This window comes from Carcharhinus amblyrhynchos, chromosome 28 (genome assembly GCF_965287045.1).
Source record: "Carcharhinus amblyrhynchos chromosome 28, sCarAmb.v2.hapA, whole genome shotgun sequence".
NCBI lineage: Eukaryota > Metazoa > Chordata > Chondrichthyes > Carcharhiniformes > Carcharhinidae > Carcharhinus > Carcharhinus amblyrhynchos.
In genome coordinates this window covers 22,329,385-22,352,957 of record NC_137351.1, presented here as the reverse complement: position 1 = coordinate 22,352,957, position 23,573 = coordinate 22,329,385, and positions in this window count along the sequence as shown.

Sequence of the window (23,573 nt, the reverse complement as noted above, 5' to 3'; positions counted from 1 at the left end):
TAACATTTGACCAAAAGCTTGCTTTAGAAGATTGATGTTACAAATTGTTTTAAAAGGAGGATAGAGGAGCAGAGAGGTTTACGGAGGGAACCCCAGAACTTTGAGACTCCACAGGTGATGCTACAGAATTGTTACAGCGCAGAAGGAGGCCATTTAACCCATCGTGTCTGTACCAGTTCTCCAAACATCACACTTAGTACCATTCCCCTGCCTTTTTCCCCATACCCCTGCACATTGTTGCCATTCTGGTAACCACCCAGTGCAATCTTGAATGCTTCGATTGCACCACATTCCACCACACTTCCAGGCAGTGCATTCCAAACCCCGACCACTCACTGTGTGAAAACATTTTCCCTCGCGTCACATTTGCTTCTTTTATAAATCACTTTAAATCTGTCTCTTTTCATTCTCAACCCTTCTACGATGAGGAACAGTTTCTCCCTATCTGTCCAGCCCCCTCATGATTTTGAACTTTTCAGTCAAATCTCCACTTAGCCTCCTCCTCTCCAAGGAGAACAGTCCCACCTCTTCAGTCTTTTTTTTTTATTCGTTCATCCGTGGGACACGGGCATCATTGGCTAGCCAGCATTTATTGCCCATCCGTGGTTACCCTTGGAGGGCAGTCCACATTGCTGTGGCTCTGGAGTCACTTGTAGGCCAGACCAGATAAGGATGGCAGATTTCCTTCCTTAAAGGACATTAGTGAACCAGATGGGTTTTTCAGACAATCGACATTAGGTTCCATGGTCATCAGTAGACTTAATTCCAGATTTCCTTTTTTATTGAATTCAAATTCTACCATCTGCTGTGGCAGGATTCGAATCCAGGCCCACAGAACATTCACTGAGTTTCTGGCTTAATAATCTAGCGATGATACCATTGGGCCATCGCCTCCCCATTCTTGTAAATTTCTTCTGCACTCTCCCCAGTGCTTTCACATTTCTCTATAGCACCCAGAACCATACACAAAGTAAGAACAGGATTTAGGGTGATGCAGCACACATTTCTTTTGACAAATATTATTTTAAAACATCAGAGGCGAACATTCGAATAAAAAGACCAGTTTATCATCTGCAGTTAGTCAAATATATGCACATTTTTAAAATAGCTTACGGTGATGACCATTGCAATGAATATGGAGCTGTCATTATAATACTGTCACATTGTGTAGAAACATGACCACAGTACAAGACCTTTCGACAGCATACTGTTCACACTTAGCATTTGTTCATCATTAAATGATCTCCAACAACTAAAAATACTCTTCTAAGAACATTCACTAAAAGATTGTGCTGTGTTTTGAACAGTAAGCTTTCATGGTCATTTGTTGGTGCTGGCCCCCAGTTTACCAGTTTTATTGAATTTAATTTTACTTCTTTCCCTGCGAGGATTTGAACTCTCGGATTATTAATGAACACATACGGCTGTGCTGTGCAGCCCGTAACACCGAGTGCTATGGGGAAAATTGACAATAACCCTACAATGACTGTAATAGTGTGATTACTGGTGAACAAAGCTTTATTATTCCAGGTTTGCAGTGATATTCGTGTATTATGAAATATTTGGAATCCCCAGAACATTTCTTGAAAATAATTGATATTTAATATTCCAGAAACTCGGTGAAAGGTTTCTCGAGAATCACTAAAATTGTTGGATCCAACTGTTAACTTTATTGGCCAGGACTGCAGCACATTTTTTCTGTTCATGGGATGTGGGCATCGCTGGCAAGTTGGTAACACTCATTCTCACTCCTCACCCCCTGACTACCCCCCTGACCTGATGTGAATACACCAAATACCCGATTACACACCCAAACTAACCTGACTGACTTTCCTGCTCTGATAGTGGAGTCGGACACTTTAGGAACTTTCAAGCGGTTATTGGATAGGCACATGGGGCGCACCAGAATGATAGGGAGTGGGATAGCTTGATTTTGGGTTTGGACATAGCTCAGCACAACATTGAGGGCCGAAGGGCCTGTACTGTGCTGTACTGTTTTATGTTCTAACCTGGTTACTCCTGACCACGCGAACCCTGACCACCTGACTACCCGTCTGACCTGACCTGGTTAGCCCCTGACCTGACTACCCCTTCAGACCTGATTTGACTAACCCATGGCCACTTGCACCCAGCTGACTAACCCCCGACGTGATCTGACCATGATGTGGAGATGCTGGCGTTGGACTAGAATAAACACAGTAAGAAGTCTCACAACACCAGTGTTGTTGGACTGGGGTAAAGACAGTAAGGAGTCTCACAACACCAGAACCCCGCACCCACCTGATGAAGGAACAGCCCGTTCCGAAAGTTAGTGGCATTTGCTACAAATAAGCCTGTTGGGCTTTAACCTGGTGATGATCTGACCAGCCACACCAACAACTCAGCTGAAACCAGAAATGCATCTTCCTAAAATGTCTGATTTAGATCTGGCCCTCACTGTACACCTACCAACTAAGACATCACTTCAGGTTCCCCAATTTTGACTTTCACTTTATCTGGCAGCCTTCCAACTGCTAGCAAGCTGCTGACATGAACAAAATCTCCAATTTCAATGGAAGCACTCACCAGGCCACTGTTTAGTTTCTTACCAGGCTTTGTCTTTTATCATTATTTGGATGTCAATACTTCAGACATTCAAATCCCCCGCATGACTTCCCAAAGGCTGCGGTGCAGAAAAAGGCCATTCAGCCCATCAAGTCTGCACCAACTCTCTGAAAGAGCATCTCACCCATGCCCTCCCCTCCACCCTATCCTCGTTATCCCATACACTTACTGTGGGCAATCCACCTGACCCGCACATCTTTGTAATCTGGGTAATCAGAGGAAACCCACACAGACATGGGGAGAACGTGCAAACTCCACACAGACAGTCATCCAAGGCTGGAATCGAACCAAAGTCCCTGGTGTTATGAGGCAGCAGTGCTAACCACTGTGCCATCGGGACTTGATGACAAAGAAAGATGTGTTTATAACATAGCTAAACAGCTTCAGTATCAACTTACAAATTCTTTCAAAAGCACATCAACGGCAACCAATAAGAGCAGGTTAGATTCCTAATCAACCATACTGGGTCCTACACCACCACCAGGAGATGTGATCCTGCGGTGATATTGTCACTGAACTAGTAATCCAATATGGATTGTCAGGGACTCAGGGTGACACTCCGGGACTCAGGCTCAAATTTCACCATGGCAGATAATCAAATTTGAATTCAATAAAAATCTGGAATGAAGTGATGACGATGAAACAAATGTCAATTGTTACAAACCCATCTGATTCACTAATGTCCTTTAGGGAAGGAAATCTGCCAGTTTTATCTGGTCTGGCCTACATACACACAGCAAGGTGGGTGGATCTTAAATGTTCTCCAAAATGGGCTAGCAAGCTACACAGTTCAAAGGCAACTTGGGATGGGCAACAAATGTTTGAGCCTCTTGGTTGTTGTACAGGAACGGAGACATGAGTTTTGCTCCTTCATAAAATACCTTTATTTCTATGATCCAACTTCACACACAATTCTCCACCAACAGACAATTCTTCGCCAACAGACAGTGCCATCTGTGGCCCCTTTATATATCAGTGAGTTCTACTGAACAACTGACATCAAATTAGGACTCAATTTGGGTGGTCTGTTAACCCATTCCTAATAACAAACGCTGAGCTAATTGTAAAAAACTATCTAGACTACAACGTGCATGTAAAGGTACATGTTGTTAGAGCAACTTAGGTTCCCTGACCAGAACTTTACAGTCCCGCCCGCCATGGGAATCGGAACGGGCGAGGGGCGGACCATGGAAAGGTCTGTTGACCTCGAGCTGGATTTTAGTTTTGGGACGAGCAAGGGTGTAAAATCCTGCCCCCTGAATCAACGCTCCCACCACTGAAATTTACTCACTAACTGAGCGGGTGATTTTACCATCGTGTTGCGCCTGTTTCTGGGCACAGAAACTTGGTAAAGTTGAGTGTGAGGTGAATAGCGCGACCTGTGCCCACATTCGTGTAGATTCCCACAAGGCCTGAAAATGGCCACCATTGGCACCGCGCCCAAAACGCGTGCATTTAAGTTGACATAGAATTGGGCGTCCAATTTTAACTGCATTTTCCCCTTTACCATTGCATTCGCCCATCCAGATATGTCGTGAAACAGACATGCTTGTCAAAGATCATTCTCTACTTGGGGGGGCGGGGGAGGGGAGGGGGAAGGACGAGAGGGAGGCCAGATCGGTGGTGGAGGGGTCGGGGTTGGGGGGGGGTTGGGGGGGGGAGCGGTAGAGGGTAGAAGGAGGCAGGCCAGATTATTCTCTGGTGGGGGGGCGGGGGTAGGGTGAGGCACGGTAAGAAGTCTCACAACACCAGGTTAAAGTCCAACAGGTAGCACAAGCCGCTAGCTTTTGGAGTGCTGCCCCTTCATCAGGTGAGTCAAATCTGGTGTGTGGGTGGGGGGGGGGTGGTGGTCAGGAACTCAGGTCTGGTGGGGGGTGGGCCAGATCATTCTCTGGTGAGGAAACGGGGGTGGCGGAGGTGGGGTGGGGGGTGGGGAGGGCAGGGGGGGCAGGAGCAGGGGGTCTGCTGCCACTCTGCGAGCAATCAGTGGGGGGCAGGGGGTTGTGATCGGTCTGGGGGGTGGGTGGATAAGGGGGACAGTTATGTTGTGGGGGTGGGGGGGGCGATATCTGTGGGGGCCATCGCTCCTGGGCCACTTTATTCACTTTTTGTGGCCTGAGAACGATGTGACAAGGGAGCATTTTTCAATTTTTTAACTGCGCATGCACAGTTGAAGCTCCGACTGGAGCAGCAAGCAGTGTTTTAAGCGCAATAATTGCCCACGGCTCAATTCAGACTCCTGACTTTTTTTTTTACACGCTGACTGCATATGGGGGTCATGCCCAGATTCAGCACTTAGAATCAAAATGGTAAAATTGTCCCAAGTGTCAAAGAACAAAGAATCAAAGAACATTACAGCACAAGAAACAGACCCTTCGGCCCTCCAAACCTGCGCCGCTCATTGGTCCAACTAGACCGTTTGTTTGTATCCCTCCATTCCCAGTCTGTCCATGTGACTAACCAGGTAAGTTTTAAACAATCCCAGCGTGTCTGCCTCCACCACCCTGCTTGGCAGTGCATTCCAGGCCCCCATCACCGTCTGTGTAAAATACATCCCCCTGATATCTGAGTTAAACCTCGCCCCCCTCACCTTGAACCTGTGACCCTTAATGCAAGTTCTGGGCAGGTTACACATCACAAAGAAAGTCATTCCTAACACCATCAGAATATCGGTGTTTCCACCAGTGACCAGGTGAACCTATAAGGATTTGCTGGTTAAAAGCAGAGCACTTTAAAAGTTTTATAGTTTTGAAAGTTTATTTATTTTAAAAATGTTAACATGTTAAGTGCACTGTGTGTATCGCCCTCATGCCCAACATATCCAAAAAAAATTCTACGAAGCATTTTGTAACTGACAGATATTATTATTTCTATTTTGCATCATCAGTTCTCACTCGGGAAAGGGGCATTATAATTGATTTAAAATTCATAAGCTGTCGAGAATTCAGATTCCTTCAAAATGCATCTTGCTCCTAATTACGTTCTGATTCCTGCATGACAATACTCAGTCTTGCAGGGTTGGAAAGCGACCCGAGGCAGAGAAACACCTTCGGAAAAGCTAATCACTTACACGTTCTGCTAATTTTACCCGACTGATTTTATCTGTGCTTGAACAATCCGGCGAGAGTATTTATGCAGCACTAAAGCCACAGTGACAGCTTATTAAAGTACTTGAAGATAGATTGCAAACACATAACAGGATAGGTGTAAGCCTCGCTGACGTTCTGAGAGTGGTTTTTGCGGATATTCTTTATTAGAAATTTTTTTTTAAAAAATCAACAAATAAGATCAGCATGCACAAGAGGCCAGAAAATCGAATGCGTATGAAGGAACCTTCAGACCCTCTGGTTCACTGAATGCATTCTGGTTAAATAAACAAATGAACTTGTGTGCGCTACCTAAACTGTTCCCATTTTTATTGTTTAGTCTTCAGTGTGAACATCTTTAAATCTCCTGTTGTACGCAATTAGAATTTACTTTCCATGAGTTTAAGTATATGAACAGTATTGACAACACATCAACCCTTTTCGCTGGAGGAATACATTATTTGTTATTCGATTACACTGATATCACCTGCTTGTCAAATACAAATATCTGGTTTTTGAGCTTAAGACACATTGACATATTGCCACCAATCTTTGTGCTCCATCCGTGTGTGTGCACTGTGTGTATCGCCCTGCTGGCTTTCTTCAATATCTCAGCGCTGATTAATGGCCAAGACATCAAAATATTTCCTCCGGGGACTGGGACAACAGACCTAACATCGAGCAGAAGATGCTCAGGAGAAAATGCCTGTAATCCATAAGGTTGTTGTTCAGTGTCACCCTGTTAACACAACCTGATGGTGGCAGCGCCTCAAGTTGCGCCCTGGTTTTCACAACGGGCAAAAAGTTACGAAATGAGAGGTTTTTTTGGCCGGCACACATCTGTATTTGAGAATTGTTCTGTCCAGTCTGCATCTGCAGCTGAAAGATTCTGACGAGGTTTCAAAGCCGGCTGAATCTCGGTAGGATTAGGATGTCAGAGCTGCTTCGGCTATAAGAACCGTGACTTGTATTTTTATCGCAATCTCAATGTAATAAAACATCCCAATGTTCACAGGAGTGTCATCTAACAAAAAATTGACACCGGGGTCACAGAGGTTTACAGCATGGAAACAGGCCCTTCGGCCTAACTTAATCGTGCCACCCAGTTCTTATTACTACGCTAGTCCCAGTTGAATTTGGCCCATATCTCTCTAATACCCATCTTACCCCATGTAACTGTCCAAACGCTTTTTAAAAGACAAAATTGTACCCGCCTCTACTCCAGCCTCCAGCAGCTTGTTCCAGACACTCACCTTAGATAGTCAGATGCTCTTTCCTAAGATAGAAAAGCCAAGTACTAAGGGACACAGGTGCATGGGGAGAAGTTTAGAAGAGATGTGTGAGGCAGGTTTTGTTTTTTAAACAGGAGGTGGTGGATGCCTGGAACACACTGCCCGGGGAGGTGGTGGGGACAGGTATGATAGCGGCACTTAAGGGGCAACTAGACGAATACATGAATAGGACAGAAATGGAAGGATGCGGACTCCGTAAGTGCATATGGTTTTAATTTAGGCAGACATCATGATCAGCACAGGCTTGGAGGGCCGAATGGCCTGTTCCTGCGCTATACTTTTCTTTGTTCGCCCTCTGAGTGAAAAAATTGCCCCCCGGACCCTTTTGTATCTCTCCCCTCTCGTCTTAAACCTGTGCCCTCTAGTTTTAGACTCCCCTACCTTTGGGAAAAGATGACTATCTACCTTACCTATGCTCGTCATCATTTTATAGACCTCTATAAGATCACCCCTAAACCTCCTATGGTCCAGGGAGAAAAGTCCCAGTCTATCCAACCTCTCTTTGTAGCACAAACCATCAAATCCCGGTAGCATCCCAATAAATCTTTTCTGCATTCTAGTTTAATAATATCCTCTCTATGATAGGGTGACCAGAGCTGTACACAATATTCCAAGTGTGGCCTTACTAAGGCCTTGTACAACTTCAACAAGACATCCCAACTCCTGAATTCAATGTTCTGACCAATGAAACCAAGCATGCTGAATGCCTTCTTCGCTACCCTGTCCATCTGAGGCTCCACTCCACACAGATCGTGGGGATGTTCCGACAGATGCCCTGAAGTTTAGTTGAAGAGGTAGATTTTCAGGAGAGCTTTTTCAGGGAATCGTCAGTGTTTACAGCCTTGGCCACTGAAGGCAGAGCCATTAATAGCAGAGTGATTTCCATCAGACATACTCATGAGGGAAGCATCAGATGAGCACAGAATTCTTGGAGGGAGGCAACTAGAGGGAATTTCTGAGAGGGGGAAGAGAGAGAGAGGGGGGGGAAGAGAGAGAGGGGGGGGAAGAGAGAGAGGGGGGGGGAAGAGAGAGAGAGGGGGGGAAGAGAGAGAGAGGGGGGGAAGAGAGAGAGAGGGGGGAAGAGAGAGAGAGAGGGGGGGAAGAGAGAGAGAGGGGGGAAGGGGGGGGAAGAGAGGGGGGGGCAAGAGAGGGAGAGATAAAAAAAAGAGAGAAGGGAAGCGAGAAAGAAGCAGAGAGGAAGAAAGAGAGATAGAGAGGTAGGGAGGTAAGGTGATTGAGACAGCTAATCATATTGTTTCAATTTTAATGGCAAAGTAGTCCATGAACTCTTTCCAATTACTGTTGGAGATACGACAGGAAGAGGAGATTAATAATACTCTGGTACTAAAGCTGGAGCTATCTTTGCCTTTTGGAGTGATCCTGGAAAGGTGCAGGGTTTCAAGGTTTTGAGGTATAAAACCCTTCTAATTAAAAACTCTAAGCTCCAAACTCTGAATCTCTAACACTAGGGTCCTCAGTTGTGCTTAAGCTGCAAAGTACAAATCATAACTCAAGAAGAATTCATTCAAAAGACTTTACACATACTTAACACGAAGCAGTGGAGGTAACAGAAAAGGTTTCTCACCACTCAAGATCCGAAGAGTTCTTGATGATGCCAGCACAGGTGCTGTCTTTCTCTTCTCTGTCTTAGAACTGTGTCCAGAACAGTCAGACCTAAGGAGCCATGGTGACACTGTGTCCACCATTTCTCAACTTTTATCCCACAGCTCCATTATTCTTCCTCCTTTATTTGGAAATAGTCCAATTTTCTGTCTTCAATTGGCTGTAGGGCACAAATAATCTCCTGTCACCTCACCCAGCAACCCCTGCTTTATGGGTCATGAACTGAGACACATCTCTACCTCTTAGTTCCTTGAGCTCTTCACAATTTACATTCCATTACAAACACACGATGCAGTTCCTTTAGATACCGAATAATTATAAGCAAAGCCATACCTCTTGTCAATAACCCTTTGTGCCACAATATCAGAAAATCAAGGTTTCCTTCAGGTACGGAATCAATTATAACAATACATGTGTTTTAAAGTGTTATTCTAAGTTCAAACTCAACACGTTTAACTATGCCTTCAAACAAAGTTGCTGAACACAAACTCTGCAACTTAAGTTGTAGAACGATAAAATGTCTGCTTATCGCAAACAGCTGCCTTCCTGTAAAGAAATCCAAATCGCAGAAATTCAAACTGAACTATTTAAAAAGTGGTTAGGGTTAATGGTTAGTAAAATAGGTAGAGTTACCAAAATCCAGTGATAGTGAGCAGTTTTAGCAGACAAGAGCAGGACTTGATAATGTGCTTTACGTCACCCAGACAGATCAGATAATGAAGGGTTAAACCAGTTGACTGCCATATCTACTCAAGGCTGCTTCCCTTGGACTTAGAGTGAAGATGAGGGTAGCACTGACGGAATAGTTCAGGTTGAGACAGCATAATCATTTCAATGAGCATTACAACATTGAAGTAAGAGGTGAAACTCCAGCTAAGCATTTAGTTGGTAGCTGAACAGGGATGCACTTTGTAAGTGAATTGGGAGAGAGGATTTTTCTCTGGGGACAAATACGGAAAGATTGGGAGGGTAAGGGAGGTGCGGGCAAAGAGAATTACAAGGAAGATATCAGGGATGGTCTTATCTGTAATTAGCAGAAAGTAAGCAGTGCGGCCACTTGAGATGGAATGAGCAGACATTGGCCATAATATGGATTGATGAGTTTATAAGGAAGGAGGGAGTGAGACAGGATTAGAGGGAGGTTAACTCTTGAAGAGACAGAGGAAAGAATCGGTGTAGTTCACAGCACAAAAGGCAGCCCCACTAAAAGTGTCCATCCAGGCCACTCCCTCTTACCCAGTCTTGGTCCATAGCCCTCTACATCACGGCCCTAATCTTCTAAAGCTACTTAAGGATGTTATATTTTGTACTTGCTATCCTTGCCCCAACTCCAGCTCTGGCTCCTGTGCCTGTGTCTCACCACATGCACAAACTGTATATTGCTCTCCCCTCAATTACTGCCTTTGATCAGTGAAAAAGATAATACTGAGATGGAGGTTGAAATCAGCAAGGATGCAAAATCATTTGGTGCAAAGGCTGAGGGAGCCTGCGTGTGGGTCTGAGAGGGAAGGGAGGCCTGTGTGGGAGTCTGAGGGGGGAAACGGCCTGACAGGGGGAGGAGGCCTGCGTGGGGGCCTGAGGGGGAGGAGGCCTGAGTGGGGGTCTGAGAAGGGAAGGGACCTGAGTTGTGCTCTGAGGGGGGAGGGAGCCTGAGTATGGATCTGAGGGGGAGGGGCCTTGAACGGGGGTCTGAGGGAGAGGAGGCCTTTGTGGGGTCTGAGGGAGGAGGGTTCAAATGGGGGGTCTGAAGAGAAGGGGGAGGGGGCCAGAATGGGGTCTGAGAGGGGAGGAGGCCTCAGAGGGGGTCTGAGTGAGGGCCTGGGGGGAAAGGGAGGCTTGTGTGTCTGAGGAGAGGGGACAGCTGAATAGGTGTCTGATGGGGGAGGGGGGGGGCCTGAGGCTGCTGGAACAAGGTGAGGAGCTCAAAGAAGAGAAATACCAGAGGGATAAGGGGACAATCCAAGGTTTGATTTGGTGATGACACCACCACACCTGGATGGGGCGAGTAATGGGAGTTTAGGTCAGACAAGGCGGCATAAATCAAGGGGAAGGTGTTGTCACCCCCTTGGCCTGGTTTTTGTCAAGGTCTGTGACGTTAGCGCAATGATTCAGAATCAGCTTGTGGATTGCGAGTACATCCTGTAATTTCATCCTCCAAAAGATGTGCTGGTTAGATGGATTGGCTATGCTGCAGTGCCCCTTAGTGTCAGGGGGACTAGCTAGGGTAAATGGGGATAGCGTCTGGGTGGGATTATAGTCGGTGCAGACTCGATGGGCCAAATGGCCTCATTCTGCACTGAATGGAGCGCAGACAGAGGCATTGATAATTTATTGACTGATCCCAGGATATTTCAGAATGGAAAGCTTTCGCGCTGGATTCGATTACCTTCATCTTGCATCATATGAATCGATGCTCCATAACAAAATAAATGTACATCAGAGAGTGTTTTGTACACCTGGTTTCATTGGCAGGTTTGTAATTATCAGTATCTTGCATGTCTGGATAGAATCCTCACTCTCTCTCTTTTGTAAAGCATATCTAGGTTTTGACTGTTAGCATCTAAATATAGAAATTGTTAAGTGCTAAACGGCACGCATTTGACACCTGCCAGTCTTTTTTTAATGTAACTGCTAAGTTGTGCTATCTCTAATTTGCATAGCAGGGTGTGAGAGGGGGCTTGTCTGTGTGTGAGAGACATGTACTGAACATTGTCAGTTGCGTGTCAATTACAATTAGCTGAGAAAGTGTGGGGCTATATATTAATACGACAAGTATAAATTATGCAGCCACACGGTGTGAAGAAAATAGTTAACGGATGACGGGTGGCCTATTTTTCTAAGTCAAGGATGTTCAACAGTGAAGAGGTCACACAATTGTCCTTGTTTTTTCATTAACTGTAAATAGTGAGACTGGAGTTTGGAATCTGTGACGGTAATTACTGTAGAATCATTCCATGACACATCTATGTACTGGTGATCAATACAGAGTGAAATTCTCCCAAAGCATTTCTCAGTATTGACCACAGTGGGAAAACCAGTGAGATTCATGCTGGGAAGGTCAGTGTTTCAGTTCACAATCCAACCACACTCAACAGAGCAGAATTCTTCCATTTTCAGGCTAAGGGCCCACACTAGCCAGTTTCCCACTGGCTTTGGCAGTGTCTGTCAAGTAGAATTTCTCCATCTGGAATCCCACCTGGATGGTACAGTGGCATAGTTGGGCAGCACAGTGGCACACTGGTTAGCACTGTCGCCTCACAGCGCCAGGGACCCAGGTTCGGTTCCCAGCTTGGGCCGCTGTCTGTGCAAAGTTTGCATGTTCTCCCCATGTCTGCATGGATTTCCTTTGAGCGTCCGGTTTCCTCCTACAGCCTGAAAGACGTGTTGGTTTGGTGCATTGAGGGAGAATTTAGCATGGCCAATGTACCTGAACGGGTGCCGGAGCGTGGCAACTGGGGGCTTTCAGAGTAACTTCATTGTAGTGTCAATGTAAACTGACTTGTGACACTAATAAATAAACTTATAACTTTAAACATACAAACTTATGTATATGATACCATCCCTGGATACCCACCAGTCAAAACGGAGGTTCAGAGATTTGCCAAAGCGCATGGCCTGAAGGTGGACCTGAGTAGGGAGGGAGAGGCCTGAGTGAGGATCTGGTGGGGGGAGGGAGAAGTAAGAGTGAACATCTAAGGGAGAAGCAGGGCCTAAGCGACGGACTTAGGAGGGAGAGCGGTAACGCTCCTCCTCAGTGCTATGCCTGGGGGATGGGTATGGCCCATTATCTGAGTGGTTTGGGGGAGGACACCCCTCTTTGCTGAGGGGTTGGTGGTGCTCCCCCGGACCCTCAGGGTCCAGCACACCAGGTCCACACTAGTGATTAACAGCACCAAAGCCCACCAGAGTGCCAGGGGACTGTGCTAGGGCAGTACCCAGCCATTTCCCTGACCTCTGGCACGACCGTCACGCCTGGTCTCCATTTGTAGACACCAGAAATGATTTACACTGGGTTCCCACTGTCCCTGAGAGCCAAGAACACTCAGGAGCAAGGAGAATCCTGCTGGAAATTGACAAAGCATATTTAAGTGGAGTTTAGACATGATAATCTGACTCCATAATCGGTGCAAACTAGATTATGTCCAGATGAGGGAGATGCTGGGAAGAATCCCAAAGGGGACTATTGCTGGTGCTGAATGCACTAGCCCCCCCAGTGATTCTCCTGCCTCAGTGTGGTCTGTGCAGGGGCTGTGCGGGACTGAAGAATCCAGCCCACAGTAAACGTAATCTCGGAAAAGTATTTTATTAAGGGTCACTAATCTCAGATCTGCACACCAATTTAAACATGGTACACGTCCGCCCTGTAATCAGGACAGGTTTAATTCCCAGCCACAGCTCTCTCCCTCTCTCATTCATTCCCCCTGTTAGGTTTTGCTTGGAAGGTGCTGTGCTACTGCATGAGCAAACTGAACGATATCATAATAATGAAAGAAAAGCAGCAAATGATGACCAGAAATATTTAACTTTAAATAAATCCTACAGTTTTTTAAGATGGATATCTCTCTCTCTCTCTCATTTACCTTCACATCCATACAGCTTTTTCTAACCATCTGGGGAGTAGTAAGGGAAGTGATAGAGGATTACTGAGCTGATTATCAACCTGTTGAACTGTATTGAATGTTCCTTCAGTGGCCAACAAGTCCTGATGTTGGACCGAACCCTGAGCTTCTGGCCCAACAGTAGGGGTGCCACCACTGCCACAAGGCTTTTTAAGGTGGACAGACAAGCCAAAGGTGACGTAGATGTACAATCACTGGCTCAAATTCTGCTGGGTAATAGGCTGAGAGAAATGGAACTAGAGTCTGTTTCCAGACAAAGATACTTCAGTGGCATGCAGAAACTAATTGCCATCTCTGATGGAGACAATGGGCATGATAGTAGATGAGTATCAGCTCATCAAGAAATATCCTGCAAGTAAGGTCCAGACAAATTTGTACCTTCCAGGAATATATAAAGACTGGGATAAATCAGTGTGTGTGTGTCTGTCTCTTTCTGTAGAGGAAATCATGGAAGCCATGAACCATGCGCAGCACAATGACTCGAAACTCCTACACAATGCACTGACGCTCATTACCACAGGGCTGGTTATTTGTTGCTTTATTTCTATGGCTTTGCGATTACTATCCATGTGAATCCTAGCAGTGCCTGTTGTTTTGCAGGGTACGTGGAACATTCCTTGGTCCCATTGTACTCAGGCCCTCTCTCTCTCAACCCTTTTCCCAGCACACTCAGCCACTTCCAGCTTTCGTCCTGAACTGAAAACTTTCATCCACTTCTGCTGCTAATTTCCACCCTTTTCTCATTTTCATAAAGTCCACCTCTAACTTCTCTTCCTTTCCCTTCCTCGACTTCTGTGTCTCACTTTCTGGGGTAGGCAAATATTCAATATAAGCTCACTGAAGTCCACAGCTAACTACACTTCCTCATACCCTGCTTCCTGTAGGGATTCCATTCCATTCTTTCAGTTTCTCCGTCTCCAATGTATCTGTTCTGCTGCAACTTTTGTGCTAGAGTTTTGGATATGTCTTTCCTTTTCTTAGGATTCCAGCTTACCATGATTAATAGGGCCTGTGGCCAAGTCCTCACATTTCCCACAATACTCTCACCCCTTTCCATCCCATAATAGGATTCCCTTTGTCTTCACCTTTCACCCACCAGACTCCATATTCAAATGATCAATACTGCAAATTCCACCACTTCCAGCGTGTTATCCCTCCCATTGCCTGTCAGTGTTCCAAAGGGATTGCTTCCTCTCTGATACTTGCTCCACTCCTCAATTAACCTCAACATCATGTCCCTTTCCTACAGCACATCTCCAGGCAAGCCTAGGACAAATAACATTTGTTCTTTTACCTCCCCTCTGCTCACCATCCAAGGTCCCAAACTTCCCTTCCTGGTGAAGCAGAAACTTGCAAGTACTTCTTTCATTTTTCTCCTGCACTTCCACAATGTGGTCTCCTTCACAGCAGAGAGACAAATCCCAAGACTGCAAGGAAATACAAAAGATTGTGAAAGTAGCCCAATCCATCACGCAAACCAGCCTCCCATCCATTGACTCTGTCTACATTTCCCACTGCCTCGGCAAAGCAGCCAGCATAATTAAGGATCCCACACACCCCAGACATTCTCTCTTCCAACTTCTTCCGTTGGGAAAATGGTACAAAAGTCTGAGGTCATGTACCAACCGACTCAAGAACAGCTTCTTCCCTGCTGCCATCAGACTTTTGAATGGACTTACCTTGCATTAAGTTGATCTTTCTCTACACCCTAGCTATGACTGTAACAATACACTCTGCACTTTCTCCTTTCCTTCTCTATGAACAGTCTGTTTTGTCTGTGTAGCGCGCAAGAAATAATACTTTTCATTGTATGTTAGTACATATGACTAATAAACTGAATCAAATCAAAAATCAAATCAAATCAAAAGCACAAATTGGCAGAACACATTGCAGAATACCTCTGCTCAGGTCACAAGGATGTCCTTGAGTTTCCAATGGCTTGCCATTTGAATTCCCTGCCTTTCTCTCATGCCTGTCCTCTTCACCCTTCATTCAGTTTTCCAATGAAATTCAGTACAAGTCTTCAGGACTCAAAACTGAATTCAAAAATTGCAGACTGTAATCGCCGCTCCCCCATTTTATTTTCTTTTTTTCAAATATCTCGACCTTTGTTTTTCTCATTTTGCTGTTGAAGCCAACTAATTATTATTCTGTCATTCACACCACCTCTGGACCCATATTTTGTTTCTCTGCTTGGCACATTACCATGCCCTTTGGCACTGTCCTATTTAATTCAGGTTTTTCATCCTTTCACAGTTCTTCCATTTTGATCTCTTTCCACATTTCACCTGCACATCAGCAAAACATTTAACTTTCTAACTTGCCCTTTCCAAATAAAAACTCACAACTGAACTCTGATTCTCTCTTTACAGATGTTGGCAGGTCTGCTGAGGATAGAATCACAAAATACTACAATGTAGAAGAGGCCATTCGGCCCATCGAGTCCATACCAAAGCACCTGGCATTTTCTGTTTGGTTGGAAATCGGATATCTTGTATTTTCTACATATTTATGGCACTAATGGAGACCTTCAAGAACATAAGAACATAAGAAATAGGAGCAGGAGTAGGCCATCCAGCCCTTCGAGCCTGCCCCGCCATTCAATAAGATCATGGCTGATCTGTCGCTGCTCAGTTCCACTTTCCCGCCCTCTCCCCATAACCCTTAATCCCCTCTCTTATCAAAAACCCATCAACCCGCGTCTTAAAAATATTTAGCGAGGCAGCCTCGACCACTTCAACGGGCAGAGAATTCCAGAGATTCACCACCCTTTGAGTGAAGAAGTTCCTCCTCAACTCCGTTCTAAACCGCCCCCCTTTTATCTTGAGGCTAGTCCTACTGTCTTTTTTGAGCGGGAAGAGTCTCTCCACCTCTATCCTATCCATCCCATTTATCATCTTATACGTCTCAATGAGATCTCCCCTCATTCTTCTAAACTCTAACGAGTACAAGCCTAGTTTATTCAGCCTCTCCTCATAGCTCAACCCCCTCAATTCCGGTATCAGCCTAGTAAACCTCCTCTGCACTCCCTCCAAGGCCAAAATATCTTTGCGCAGGTGCGGCGCCCAAAACTGCACACAGTACTCCAGCTGTGGCCTCACCAATGCCCTATACAGCTGCAGCAAGACCTCCCTACTTTTATATTCAATCCCCCTCGCTATGAAGGCCAGCATCCCATTCGCCTTCCTGACCACCTGCTGCACCTGCAAGCTGGGTTTTTGCGACTCATGCACAAGGACCCCGAGGTCCCTCTGCACCGTCGCCTGCTGCAGTTTTTCGCCACGTAAGTAATAGTCGTTCCTACCATTCTTCCTACCAAAGTGGACCACCTCACACTTGCCAACATTAAATTCCATTTGCCATTTCCTGGCCCATTTGCCCAGCCTATCTAGATCCTTCTGCAGACTCTCCACACCCTCCGCACAATTTGCCTTTCCCCCAATCTTGGTGTCATCAGCAAATTTCGACACTCTACACTCGGTTCCCTCCTCCAGATCATCTATATAAATGGTAAAAAGCTGAGGCCCCAGCACCGACCCCTGGGGCACTCCACTAGTCACCATCTGCCAATCCGAATAGCACCCGTTGACCCCCACTCTCTGCCTCCTATTTGACAACCAATCCTCTATCCACGCTAACACCCTACCCCCAACTCCATGTCCCTCGACCTTCTGCAATAACCTCTTGTGAGGCACTTTGTCAAACGCCTTCTGAAAATCTAGAAAGACCACATCCACCGGCTCTCCTCTATCCACCGCCCTAGACACATCCTCATAGAACTCCAGTAAATTTGTCAGACACGACTTCCCTTTAACGAAACCGTGCTGCGTCTGCTCTATCAAGCAATTCCCTTCAAGATGCCTCGCAATTTCCTCCTTAATGACAGATTCTAACATTTTACCTACCACAGACGTTAAACTAACCGGCCTATAATTCCCCGCCTTTTGCCTGGCACCCTTCTTAAACAACGGCGTAACATTAGCCGTTTTCCAATCATCCAATCAAGAAGTCAAGATTGAGACAGTGATCTTTTCAGGGTTCAGATTCAGACTTCCATTGCATCCAATCCCAATTTGTTGATGACTGGATCTTTCAGGAACAACACATCTATGACAATCCTCGACAGAGCTGGCCCTAGCCTCGAAATATAAACGGTTAATACCGGAGTGGGTGTGTACCGTTCCATCAGACAAGCCTTTGCTCCAGCTGTTCAAGTTTATTCAGACACCACTATCTTTCCAAGAATTCTCAAAATCAATAACCATGATCACACTCATGAAGTGGATGATTGTCACAGATTGTGGTTTTACAGCCTCGCTTGTCCCAAAACCATAAAATCCCATCCGAGGTCAACAGACCTTTCCAATGGTCCACCCTTCGCCTGCTCCAACTCCTGTAGCCGGCAGGACAGTAAAATGCCAGTTGTGCATTCCTATCACAAACCTGCCATATCTTCCCTGTCTAACCAGCAGGAAGAAACAATAGTTAATGGGATGGATGAACACCCCACACTCACTCAACTCACTCACCAGCTTCACGCTAAGAGTTGCCAACATGTATATATTTACATTTATAATATGCGTATTTGGCAGCTGTGCCCATTGCATTCTCTATAGGCCTTGCAGAGAGATTGTTTTCTCCCTCCATTAGTCAGAAAGCAACAACCAAAATGCGTGATTCGTTAACCTTATGGGCAATGGATAGAGAAGAGAGTCTGGCTTATTCTATTTTGGGTGGCACAGTGGTGAGCACTGCTGCCTGACAGTGCCAGGGATTCGGGTTCAATTCTGGCCTCGGGTCAGTCTGTGTGGAGTTTGCACATTCTCCCCACGTCTGCGTGGGTTTCCTCCAGATGATCTGGTTATCAGCCACTTCAGGTCTTGAACAGCAGGTTAGGTGTAAGGATTCGCATTCTAATCAGTAATCTCTAAACTGTCTGTGCTTTATATGCTCTGTCTGAGGCCAGAACTCTCCATTCACCTGACGAAGGGACTAACCCCGAAAGCTTGTGAGTATATTATCAAATAAATAGGTTGGACTAAAACCTGGTGTTGTCAGACTTTTTACTGTGTTCCTCCCACAGCCCAAAGATGTGCTGGTTAGTTTGATTGGCCAAGCTAAATTGCCCCTTAGTGTGTGTCAGAGATTAGGAGGGTAAATAAATGGGGATAGGGTCTGGATGGGAGTATTGTCAGCGCAGGCTTGAAGGGCCAAATGGCTTGTAGGGCTGCTATGATTCTCTGATTTCATTTCAGCTAGTCAAACATTCATAGTTCAGCACCCTGGACAGCTGCCTATGAATGAGAGAGCAGTTCCATTTCTCTCGTCTCTAATATTTATTTCTAAATCAAACTGACAAAACTAAATGTATAACCGAGTTGCTACACAATATTTTACATTTTGAATAATGCGGGTTGGCAGCATCTGAGTGGTCCATTAATGCTCAGAGTTCTGCGGACAAGATAGCCCCCTGCCCGTTTAAGCACTGGCTGTGCAGCGCTGCCTAAACCTGCAAATTGTCTATCTTGCCACTTACATTATTTCTGATTAAGCACTTAAAGCGGTTGTCTCCCAGTGTTACCATCTACTGTTTTAAAGGCTAGCTTTGACAAAAGGAAATTCCCTGTGAGTGATGGTGCGACTGAATAAGTGTGGCACTGTTGCTGCTTGTCTTTCTTTTGGTTAAATTTGCAAAATAGCTTCTTCAGTGTGAAATAATTTGTCGGTTTTTATCTTAGATTTCCTCCAGCTGTCCCAGCTTCTGTAGACAGTGGAAATTGCAAACAGCAATGATGGTTCAGTACCGGCCCTATTACTTGTCGAAGAGATTGCCTGAGACTCTGCAATCTAAAGTGTGCTGTCCTCAAGACACTGAACAAAAATACACAATTATTTCACAGCCTCGCTCGGGCAAGACCGGAAACTCCAGCCAGAAATTCCCGTTGTCGGACTCTCGCCCGCACCAATTCTGTGGCGGGCGAGGTGGTAGAGTTGCGGGAAGTGCACTGGGGTGAAAAAATGGCACTCAAACGTTTGTGAAATTTATCCAGTAACACTTAGTCAGCCAATTCTTATCTAACTGATCACAACATTGATTGGACGAACTATGGTGATTCCATTTGAAAATTCAAAAAAAATTTATTTATTAGTCACAAGTAAGGCTTGCATTAACACTGCAATGAAGTTACTGTGAAATTCCACACTCCAGCACCTGTTCTGATCAATGCACCTAACCAGCACGTCTTTAGACCACGGGAGGAAACAGGAGCACTCAGAGCAAAGCTACGCAGACATGGGGAGAACTTGCAAACTGCACGCTGACAGTGACCCAAGCTGAGAATCAAACCTGGGACCCTGGCACTGTGAGGCAGCAGTGCTAACCACTGTGCCATCCACGAATCAACATTGATTCATTGGATTTGCATCACTTTTTAAAGCTATGGATAGGCTTGGAAACCAATTGCGTTCATGAAGATAATACTAACTGACTGGCAAAGTGTTAAATTGTTGAAACAAGATATTCCAGGGAGGCTGATTCATTTCAGGCAGACGCACCAACATTATTCAAGCCGTAAACAGTGACGAACTTCATTAGTTTGCCAAAGATTAAATCCATATGAACATATGGGGTTTCTCTTCATATTCATCCTGATAAACAAATACTCTATCACTGTGCAGTCTGAAGGCATCAGTTCCAATATTCTCTTTCTTGCAACAAAAAATGATCACAAGTCTGTTCAGACTTATCCATATTAAGAAATATGGACTTTATTTATGACAGTTTGCTTGGCTTCAAACCATACAAAGTTCATTAACATCAACTTGACTTATTGGTAACCCCTTTGCCTTCGCATCAGAAAGTTGTGGGTAAAAGGCAGCTTTAAATCGCATGGGATCAGAGGAGAGTTGGCAGATGAATACAGAACTGACTTGGCCATAGAAGACAGAGGGTAGCAGTAGAGGTGTGCTTTTCTGAATGGAAGAATGTAACTAGCGGTGCTCCACAGGGATCAGTTCTGAGATCTTTGTTGTTCGTTCTATATGATTGAGGAAAATGTAGCTGGTCTGATTAATAAGTTTGCAGATGACCACAAAAATTGGTGGAGTTGCAAATAGGGAAGGGATTGTCAGAGGATATAGCAAGATATAGACCGGTTTGAGACTTGGGCGAAGAAATGGCAGATGGAGTTTAATCCAGACAAGTGTGAGGTAATGCATTTTGGAAGGTTCCAATGCCAGTAGGAATTTTAAGTAAATGGTAGAATCTTAGGAGTATTGACAGGCTGACAGATCTGGGCGTACATGTCCACCGATCACTGAAAGTGGCAATGCAGGTGGATAAGGTAGTAAAGAAGGCATATGGCATGCTTGCCTTCATCAGGCAAGGCATTGAGTATAAAAATTGGCAGGTCATGCTGCAGCTGTACAGAACTTTAGTTAAGCCTCACTTAGAATACTGTGTACAATTTTGGTCGGCACACTATCAGAAGGATGTGGATGCTTCAGAGAGAGTACAGAAGAAGTTTACCAGGATGTTGCTTGATCTGGAAGGTATTAGTTACAAGGAGAGGTTGGATAAACTTGGTTTGTTCTCACTGGAATGACAGAGGCTGAGGAGTGACCTGATAGATGTTTACAAGGTTCTGAGTGGCATGGGCAGACTGGATAATCAGATGCTCTTTCCTAGAGTAGAAAAGTCAAGTATTGGAGGACAAGGTGCAAGGGGAAAAATTTATTGGAGATGTGCAGAGCAAGTTTTTTTTTACAGAGAGTATCTGGAACACGCTGCCCGGGGAAGTGGTGGGAGCAAGCATGATTGCGGCATTTAAGGGACAACTAGACAGATACATAACTAGGATGGAAATGGAAGGATACAGGCTCCGTAAGTTTTAGTTTAGGCAAGCATCATGATCTGTGCAGGCTTGGAGCACCAAGCAGTCTGCTCCTGTGCTGTACTTTGTTTGTTCTTTGTCATGCATAACACTGAGGCTAACTCTAGAGTATAGTAGTGAAGCAGTTATATCGGGGTGTTGTATATCAGATGAGATGTTATACTGAAGCTCCCACTGTGCAGCTAGTGTAAGAAAATTCCAGTTTAAGACGAGGAAAGGAACTCGGCATTCAACCTTCAACTAACATTCCCAAAAAGGATATTATTGTATATAAATGGGCTGTTGTGTTTAGTTACATGAGAGTGGCTTCTTTTCATTCAAACATAGAGACTCATAACCTCATCATGAAAGATCCCATTTCAGAACTCCCATTCACCTGACGAAGGGGCAGCGCTCCAAAAGCTAGTGGTTTTTGCTACCAAATAAACCTGTTGGACTTTAACCTGGTGTTGAGACTTCTTATTGTGTTTTACCCCAGTCCAACACCAGTATTTCCACATCATACAGACTGTCATGTGTTTTGGGACATCATGACTAAATGAAAGGCACTATACAAATACAGGTTATTTCTTCTTTACATTGAATTTCAAGCTATTTCTCTTTAAAACTATTTTTACTGGCAGTTAAAATGTTGGCAAACAGCCAGGAAATTCTTGTTGATATTTCACATGCCTACATCTTGTTACATAGTCCTTAATTATCCTACGTAGGTGGTCCACGGGCGAATGGCTTGTTTGCAGTTGTTTGTTTTCCACCTGGGAGCAGCTGCTGTGATGTTACACGACCTCAGCTTCCCTGGAGCAGCGAATGTCACAATGATTTAGTGCTTTCCCCCTTTCGTGTTACCTTGCAATGTAAAGCATACCAAGAAAATTAACAGCACTTTCTGGGGAAAAAAAAGGACATTATTATTGCATGAGAAGATTATCCACCTCCTGTCATGATGTTTAAATCAATTCTTTCTTAACGTGAGCTATTTGCAGTAGATCACACATTGCATTATGGGTGCTCTGGTTTCCTCCCACAGCCTGTAAGGCGTGCTGCTTAGGTGCATTGGTCATGCTAAATTCACCCTCAGTGTACCCGAACAGGTGCCAGAGTGTGGCAACTGTGGGATTTTCACTGTAACTTAGAATCATACAGCACAGAAGAGGCCATTTGGCCCATTGAGTACACACTAACACATTAGAAACACCTGATTCCACCTAATCCCATCTTACCCTATACCCCTGAATGTACCAAACACTCATCCAGATAGTTTTGAAAGGATGTGAGGCAACCCACCGCCACCACCCTCCCATACAGCACATTCCAAACCGTCTGGGTAAAAATGTTTCTCTTCACATCCCCCCTAAACCTCCTGCTCTCACCATGAACCCATGTCCCCTTGTTACTGACCATTCAACTAAGGGGAACAGCTACTCCTTACCCACTCCATCCATGTCTCTCATAATCTTGTACAGCTCAATCAGGTTGCCCCTCAGTCTTCTCTGCTCCAACAAAAATAACCCAAGACTCCGCAACCCATCATAACTTAAATGTTTCATCCCAGGCAGCATCTTGCTAAATCGCTTCTGCACCCCCTCTGGTGCAAACAGATCCTTCCAATAATGTGGTGACCAGAACTGCACAGTATTCCAGCTGTGGCCTCACCAAAATTCTATAAAACTCCAACATGACTTCCCTGCTTTTGTAATCAATATCTTGATTGATGAAGGCAAGTGTCCCATATGCCTTTTTCACCATCCTACTAACATGCCCTTCAGAGATATACAGACAAACAAGCCAATGCCCCTTTACTCCATAGAACATCCTCGTGTCCTGCCATTCATTGTCAAATTACTCCTTCCAAAGTGTATCACCTCACACTTTTCATCTGTCACTTATCTGCCCATTTGACCATTCCATCTACATCTTCTTGAAGCCTAAGACACCCCACCTCACTGTTAACAACCCATCCAATCTTCGTGTCATCCACAAATTTACTACATAATCACTGTCATTTACATAAATGTTGAATAGGGGGCCCAGCACAGATCCCTGTGGTATGCCACTGGACACTGGGTTCCAGTCACTAAAGCAGCCTTCTTCATCATCTTCTGTCACCTACAATTGAGCCAATTTTGAATCCATTTTATCAAATTACCCTGTATCCCATGTGAATTTACCTTCTTTACAAGGCTCCCATGAGTGACCTTGTAATAGGCTTTGCTGAAATCCATATAAATTACATTAACTGCACTGCCATCGTCTACACACCTGGTCACTCCTCAAAAAATTCAAATTTATTAGGCATGACCTTCCTCTGACAAAGACATGCTGACTATCCCTGATCAAGCTTTGCCTCTCCAGATGGAGATAGATGCTCTCCTTCAGGAGATTTTCCCTACCATTGACATGAGACTCACTGATTTATAACTTCTTGTTTTATTTCTACAAGCCTCCTTAAATAGCAGA